Here is a 7,351-nt window from a genome sequence, read left to right as displayed (position 1 = left end):
CAGAGTGCTATAGGTGTGGAGGCCTGCACCATGCAGGCAGTTGCACATTTAAAGAGGCAGTATGCCATAATTGTAGTAAGTAGGGACACATTGCTAAAAAGTGCAGAGGCAAGAAGGGCAAAGCAAAGTCGGGACAGTTTAAGTCAAACAAACCCCGGACAGCACACCATCTGGAGAGGACAGTGCAAGAGGAGGTGTGTTCCTATATTATGTTTAACCTGAGTGAACAGCGTGTAGAGCCAATGTATGCCAGTGTTAAGGTTAACAATAAAAAGTTGAAAATGGAGATTGATACAGAAGCCTCAGCATCTGTCATAAGTGAGCACACTTACCGTGAAACCTGGAGTTCCAGTCAGGCACCAGCACTTACAGAGACACAAGTATTGCTGCGTACATACACTGGAGAAACGATTAGACTGTTAGGCGCACTGGATGTTGACGTGAAATACAAAAATCAACTAGCCAGATTACCACTTCTAGTAGTTAAAGGTGAAGGCCCAAGCCTCCTGGGACGCAACTGGCTAAAGAAAATACAGCTTGACTGGGGGGAAATAAAGCACATTCAGGCAGCCAAGTACCAAGATGTTCTGCAAAGTTATCAAGACGTGTTCAAAGATGAGCTGGGCACACTTCGTGGAGAGACTGTTCAGTTGTTTGTGGACTCGCAAGTTCCACCCTGCTTCTTTAAACCCAGGCCAGTACCATATGCAATGAAGGGCAAGGTTGAAGAAGAGCTGGACAGGTTGCAGCATGCAGGGATCATTGAACCTGTACAGTTTTCACGCTGGGCAGCTCCAATTGTGCCAGTACTCAAAAGTGATGGGACTGTAGCATTTGTGGAGATTATAAATTGACCATAAACCAGGCATCAAAGTTGGACGCTTATCCTTTGCCATGTGTGGAGGATCTTTTTACCACACTAGCTGGAGGAAAATCTTTCACGAAGCTTGACATGAGCCATGCGTACCAGCAGCTGTTGTTGGATGAGGAGTCAAAGCAGTATGTCACCATCAACACGCACCGTGGACTGTTCAAGTACAATCGCTTACCGTTTGGAGTGGCGTCGGCACCAGCAATTTTTCAGTGGACAATTGACAACCTCTTACAAGGCATACCCCACGTTGCTGTCTATCTAGACGATATATTGATAACTGGAACCAGTGAAACAGAGCACCTGGACAATCTGGAACAAGTGTTAAAGAGACTGTCTCAAGCAGGACTGAGATTGAAACTCAACAAGTGCACCTTCCAAGCACCGAGTGTGACTTACTTAGGACACCAGATCACTGCCCAAGGTCGATGCCCCATGGAAGAGAAAGTGAGAGCTATCAAAGAAGCTCCACCTCCAAGAAACGTGTCAGAACTGAAGTCATTTCTTGGTATGGTCAGTTACTATGGAAAGTTTTTGCCAGACTTGACAACAGTACTAGCACCACTGTACCAGCTGTTGCATAAACACATTCCATGGCATTGGAGGACAGCCCAAGACAAAGCCTTCAGTGAAGTCAAAGAACTGCTACAGTCAGCACGCTTACTTGTCTATTTTGACCCAAAGAAGGAGCTTATTCTATCCTGTGATGCTTCTCCATATGGCGTGGGAGCCGTACTGTCTCATCTGATGGAAGATGGATCAGAAAAACCTGTGGGTTTTGCATCACGTACACTTACCGTGGCAGAGAAAGGCTACTCACAGCTCGATAAGGAAGGGCTAGCAATTGTGTTTGGTGTGAAGAAATTTCACCAGTACTTGTATGGTAGGCCGTTTACCATTTGCTCAGACCATAAGCCTCTAATGAGCTTATTTAATGAGACAAAAGCCATATCGCCCATGGCTTCAGCACGAATTCAACGCTGGGCACTTACTTTATCAGCCTACCAGTATACAATTGTGTATAAGGCTGGCAAGGACAATGCTAACGCCGATGCCCTGAGCCGCTTGCCCCTGCCGGACAAACCTGTCTGCACACCGTTACCTGGGGATACCATATTCTTGATGGAACGACTGTCAGGGTCACCAGTGAATGCAAAACAGATCAAACTGTGGACAGAGCAGGATCCAGTGATGAAATTCCTTCTACATGGTTGGCCAGACAAAGTAGAAGATGAGGAATTAAAGCCTTACGTCATACGTGAGGATGAGTTGAGCGTGCAAGACGGGTGCATATTGTGGGGGTCACGCGTAGTGGTACCACCCCCAGGGCACACACAGATCATGGATGAACTGCATGAAGCTCACCCTGGAATTTCACGCATGAAAAGCTTAGCCTGAAGTTTCATGTGGTGGCCAAGCATGAATAAACGCCTAGAGGAAAAGGTCAAGTTCTGCGCAGAGTGCCAAAGTAGCCGGAAGACAGCCCCATTACACCCCTGGGAATGGCCAGGCTGCGCTTGGTCAAGGCTGCATAGAGACTTTGCTGGACCTTTCATGGGTTACATGTTCCTAGTCATTGTAGATTCTTATTCGAAATGGATAGATGTACATTCAATGAACTGCATTACCGCTCAAGCCACCATTGAAAAGTTGCGTCAGATTTTTGCGACCCATGGTTTACCTAACATGGTTGTCACAGACAATGGCACAACATTTACAGGAGCAATGTTTCAGGAGTTTATGCAGGAAAATGGAATCCGACATTTACAGACCGCATCCTACCATCCATCTTCAAATGGTCTGGCAGAGAGAGCCGTACAGACCATCAAGGACGGATTGAAGAGGATGTCTAGTGGGACTGTTGAAACTAAATTGGCACGTTTACTGTTTAAATATAGGATAACCCCCCAAACAACTACAGGACTTTCACCTGCTGAATTACTGATGGGGAGGAAGCTGAAATCCCATTTAGATTTGCTACAGCCAGACATCAGAGCTAGAGTGGAGTCTAAACAAGCAAAGCAGAAAGATTTGCATGACCAGCATGCCAAGTCCAGAGACTTCAATTCTAGTGACTGTGTCTATGCCCGCAATTTCAGCAAGGGTCTGCTCTGGGTCCCTGGAGTGATTCTGAATAAGAGTGGACCAGTTTCTTTTATTGTGAAGCTGACGGATGGACGTGTCATTCGAAGACATCAGGACCAGATCCGTATTCGCTTTGTTTCTGACCCGACGACAGTGCAACATCTACAGAGTCAAGAGCTGTGGACACTACTAAGTCGGCAGACCAGGACGAAATATCTGAGGTACCAGATATCTTGGATACAGAGGTTGCAGAAACACCACCAGGAATAGAGTTGTCCAGGAGTTCACCACCCACATCCCTGCCTCCTCCGGTGACCCCGGCCCCAGTTCCTGCAGATGTTACCATCCCAGTTTCCAAGGACACAAGTGTTGGTGCACGACGTTCAGAGCGCCGTGGCAAACCTCCAATAAGACTGGACATGTAAATATTTCCTTAGTACTAGACTTCTAAAAGAGCACAGTTATTCTTTTGTTAAAAAAAAAAGAAAGAAAAACACTACAGGCCATACAATGGATAAGTTTATTTGTATTTAAACGGCATTAAGCTTCAAGGGGGAGGAGTGTTGTAACTGTTTATTTTGTCCCTGTAAACGATCCGTACCTTGAGTAGCACCACCCCCTAGCCTTTGTTATAATACCTCATCAGCGTAGACCTTTGGAATGGAAAAATGGCGCTGATACACGGTGACTGTACTAACGTAGTTGAGAGTTGTTTGTTCTAATAAAATACTTGAAAGATTCACCCTTTGTTTCCTTCCCAAGTTACCACAAGGATCAAGCTCCACTGATCCGAAATCTTGATCCGATCCTGGAGCTGCGCAGCCGTAACTAGAGAAACTGACCAATGAGAAGTGAATATGCGTGGCGCAGAATCCGAATGTCAGAAAATGAAGTTCATTTAATTTAAACGACATGAATCAAAAGCAACTACTGTACATGTATAATTTAAAACTTCAGCGATTCTATAAAAACAGATCGAGTATATTAATACCGGTATCTGGTTTTGTTTTGTTTTTTAACTTCTAAAATGTTTTAATAAATGTTACCATAATCACGGCCGTGTGTATTTTCTGACGGACACACAGGGGGAGATTGAGGCTGTGAAAAGGTAAACTTAAGTTATTGAGAAAAAAGGAATGGGGGGGGGATGATATGCATTAAAAAAAAAACTACAACGTTAAATCTAATTATTGATTTAATTGTAATCGATACTATGAGAACGCCAGTATGACTCAACACAGAAGACGTAGAAATATTATTTATGAAACCTCATTACGCAGTCAGGTATATTTTTTTCTGGAGCTATACGGCGAAAACAGAAATGTCACATAGCTAAACACAAACAAATATTGTACAAAGTTTTTTTTTTCTAATTGGTATTATCTTAATACAGTACGGTTACAGCTACTTTTAAATACATTGTTGCTTAATGTTTTCTAAAACGTTAAATCATCTCTGTTTCAATCTTGTTTAGTTCCTCAATTTTTCAAAAGTGGGATCAAGTTCTGATCCTGCTCAAAAGATCAGGTTTGAGCTCAGATTTGAGCTCAGATTGAGCTCTGATCCGTTTAGTACAATGCAACTAGGATCAAGATCAACATCTGAGCCTGGATCCGGGATTGGATCCCTTTAGTACAACCAGCCCCAGGAGTTTCGGAGTGGCTGGAGGGTGGGCCCAGGGAAGCTGTGTGGAGTTAAAAAAAGTCTGTGCCACGGTTCAAGGCTACTGCAAGGCCATTGCTACACTGAGCCGAAGCAAGGAGGGGAGTGACCGCTCTGCAGGAACTACTACAGAACCCTTCCCCTGCAAGACAGTACCTGTCAAGAAACTTGCCCAGCCAGGACCGTCAGAATGACCCGGATCCGCAGGAGGGCGGGACTTCGGAAGCAACAGTAGCAGGTCAGTTTAGGTGATGTTGATCCGAAACAGTATAGAGAGGGTTACTGTGGTTCCTGGAGTGGGACATTCCTTGTAGTCGGACTAGCGCTTGCCATTTTGTGTGGCAAACTTTTATTTTTGGTTTCTTTATTAAATGTGACACTAGGGCTACCGTTGCTGGTACCTTAGTGTCAGAACTTGTGTGTTCATTAAATCTACACTCATGTGCGGCATGTCAACAATAATGCTATGTGTCTGCCTCATGATTATTCAGTGGTGACCCATGCATGTAACACATCACCCTGTTACAGTAGGTTAAAACTATAAGAAACTAAGTCAAGTTGGCAAACGTTTTACCCAGTATTCTGATTGAGTGTTATGAAGGTATGAGTGATTATGTGTAGGTTACGCAAAAACAACTGGAGGAAAACCATAACCAATGACTTTATGACTTTCCTTGGAAACGTAGTTGTATTTATGAAAGGAGTATATGCCCCTTAATCAAATATGTAATCAACTAACCATATATATACCTGTATATATAATCAACTTCATCTATGGCCCTTAGCGTTTGTTCGTTTGTTTGGTTTGTATCCCCACAGGTCATGTCGGTGTTGTCTCTTGTCTCTTACCTGCAGAATAGAGGAGGAAAGCGTAGTGCATGGCTTGTGGGTTAAATAGAGGTTTAGCAGATGTTATTGGCAGGAAGGAAATAGGTGGGAGGAGCCCTCACTCATGCCCCCTGAATCACACAAGTTTACAATAATAGGGTGGTCATCATAGTGGCCTCTGAGCTGCCGGACATGGAACAAACACAAACGTGTTGAATGTTTTGGGACGACCGAGTAGCAGACAAAAAGGTTCTATTGAGTTACCTATCGATGTGTCCTGCTGCAGTTCATGTAATCCCCTTTTCTTCACCCCAGAAGGAACAATGGTCTCCAGGACTGATTCATTAATTCTCCGTGCTGGATTCCTTCTGGCAACCCCTGGCATTCCTTCAGAAGCGGCTCTGTTCCTTCTGCTGCTTCCAGAATGTTCTCCACATTTAACCAAAGCAATGGGGTGATGGACCTCAAGAACTTACGAACTGTGTATCTGAAAATGCCAATGACACATTATCTGTTAAAAAAAAATATTCAGATCATTAAGAGGTTTATTTTTGGGGTCTGGAGGAAAGGCTACCCTTGGCCATGGATTCCCTAAGGTTTCCTCCTGCAAGGTAGCGGCGGTTTAGGAGGCTTTGTCCTTTTGGGGGAAGGTAGCCTTCAAGTGCCACTTGTCCTGCCCGTTGGCATTAGACATCCATCTCATTCATCTAATTCATATACTTCATTCATCATAGTTTGCCAGCATAAGGGCGGCTAACAAGCTTCAATGGGCAAGGCCAAGGGCAAAACTCAAATATCAACATAATCATTCTAGGCATGTTTATCTGTTAGTTCAATAAACTGTTCATTTCATTCCATTAGCGGTGTGTCTCCGTTATTTTTGTATTACTAACTATAATAGGAATTTGGGTTGGGCCTCATATGTGGTCCAGCCTGTACAGTGATCATATCGTATCACCCTTTGAAAGTAAAAAAATACTGGTACGGATTTGTACATCAACGATCCATAAGTAGACCGAATATCTTCTCAATATTACTTTCATAGCTACTGGTTCAGAATGTATAATTTGGCAACCCGAGTATTTTATCTCTCTTTTTAATCTGCAAATTATGGAAACATTTTGTTTCAGGTGCTTTGCTGGATTTTCTAACCATTTCATTTTATTGTATTGTTAACAACAATTGGTGATTTTTTAAAGAATTGTTTAGAGTAAGAATGTATGTTTCTACTACAGCTTAAGTTTGTGCTCTTGGAAAGAGGTGTTTAACTTCAGTTACCAAAAGCACTGAAAATGAGCAAAGATTAATTTTGAAAGGGATAGGAACATGTTTCTTACCAATTGTTATGAAAAATGCAGTGCGTCTGAGTCTACATCCAAGACACGACTGGCCTTTGCCTGCAAAATATACTGAGAAAATCAACTTCTGAATTGAAGAGATTATGGTAAGCCATTAATTTCAAATTTGTCAGGGCTTAACATCATAATGCAATTTCTTGACTTACCCTCATCAATCTCTTTTACTGTTGCCATATTGCAACTACAGTGACTGCCCTTAGCAACTTAAGCATCTTCCTGCAGTGGCTAGACCAGAACTTTCATCCACCAATAAGGACACTGCATATTATAAAATAATTGATGATACACCCCCAGACACTGAAATAAATATTGGAAGCAAGAAGTTAACGCGGCAGTTTGGAATATGAAATGAGGCAGGAAACCCAGACTTTGCTGTAAACAGCCCAGCATTCAGGTTATCATATACAGTACTGAATGGCCAGAAAATTGGAGAATGACTCCCGGCACATTGTCTGAAAGGAAATAGATGTTTTGAAGAAGTCTGTGATCCACTGTCTGCGTGTCACAATATGTTGCACACATCTGCAGGCTCAATCGTCATGACTCG

The 7,351-nt window shown here is 43.1% G+C and overlaps 1 pseudogene; it reads left to right on the top strand.

Moving 5' to 3' along the window:
* Positions 1-695: 695 nt before the first annotated feature.
* On the top strand, positions 696-3,450 carry LOC117406518 (uncharacterized protein K02A2.6-like; annotated as a pseudogene).
* The last annotated feature ends 3,901 nt before the right edge of the window (positions 3,451-7,351 follow it).

This window comes from Acipenser ruthenus, chromosome 8, assembly GCF_902713425.1.
Source record: "Acipenser ruthenus chromosome 8, fAciRut3.2 maternal haplotype, whole genome shotgun sequence".
In the NCBI taxonomy this organism is placed as follows: domain Eukaryota; kingdom Metazoa; phylum Chordata; class Actinopteri; order Acipenseriformes; family Acipenseridae; genus Acipenser; species Acipenser ruthenus.
This window is presented reverse-complemented; position numbering and strand designations above follow the sequence as displayed.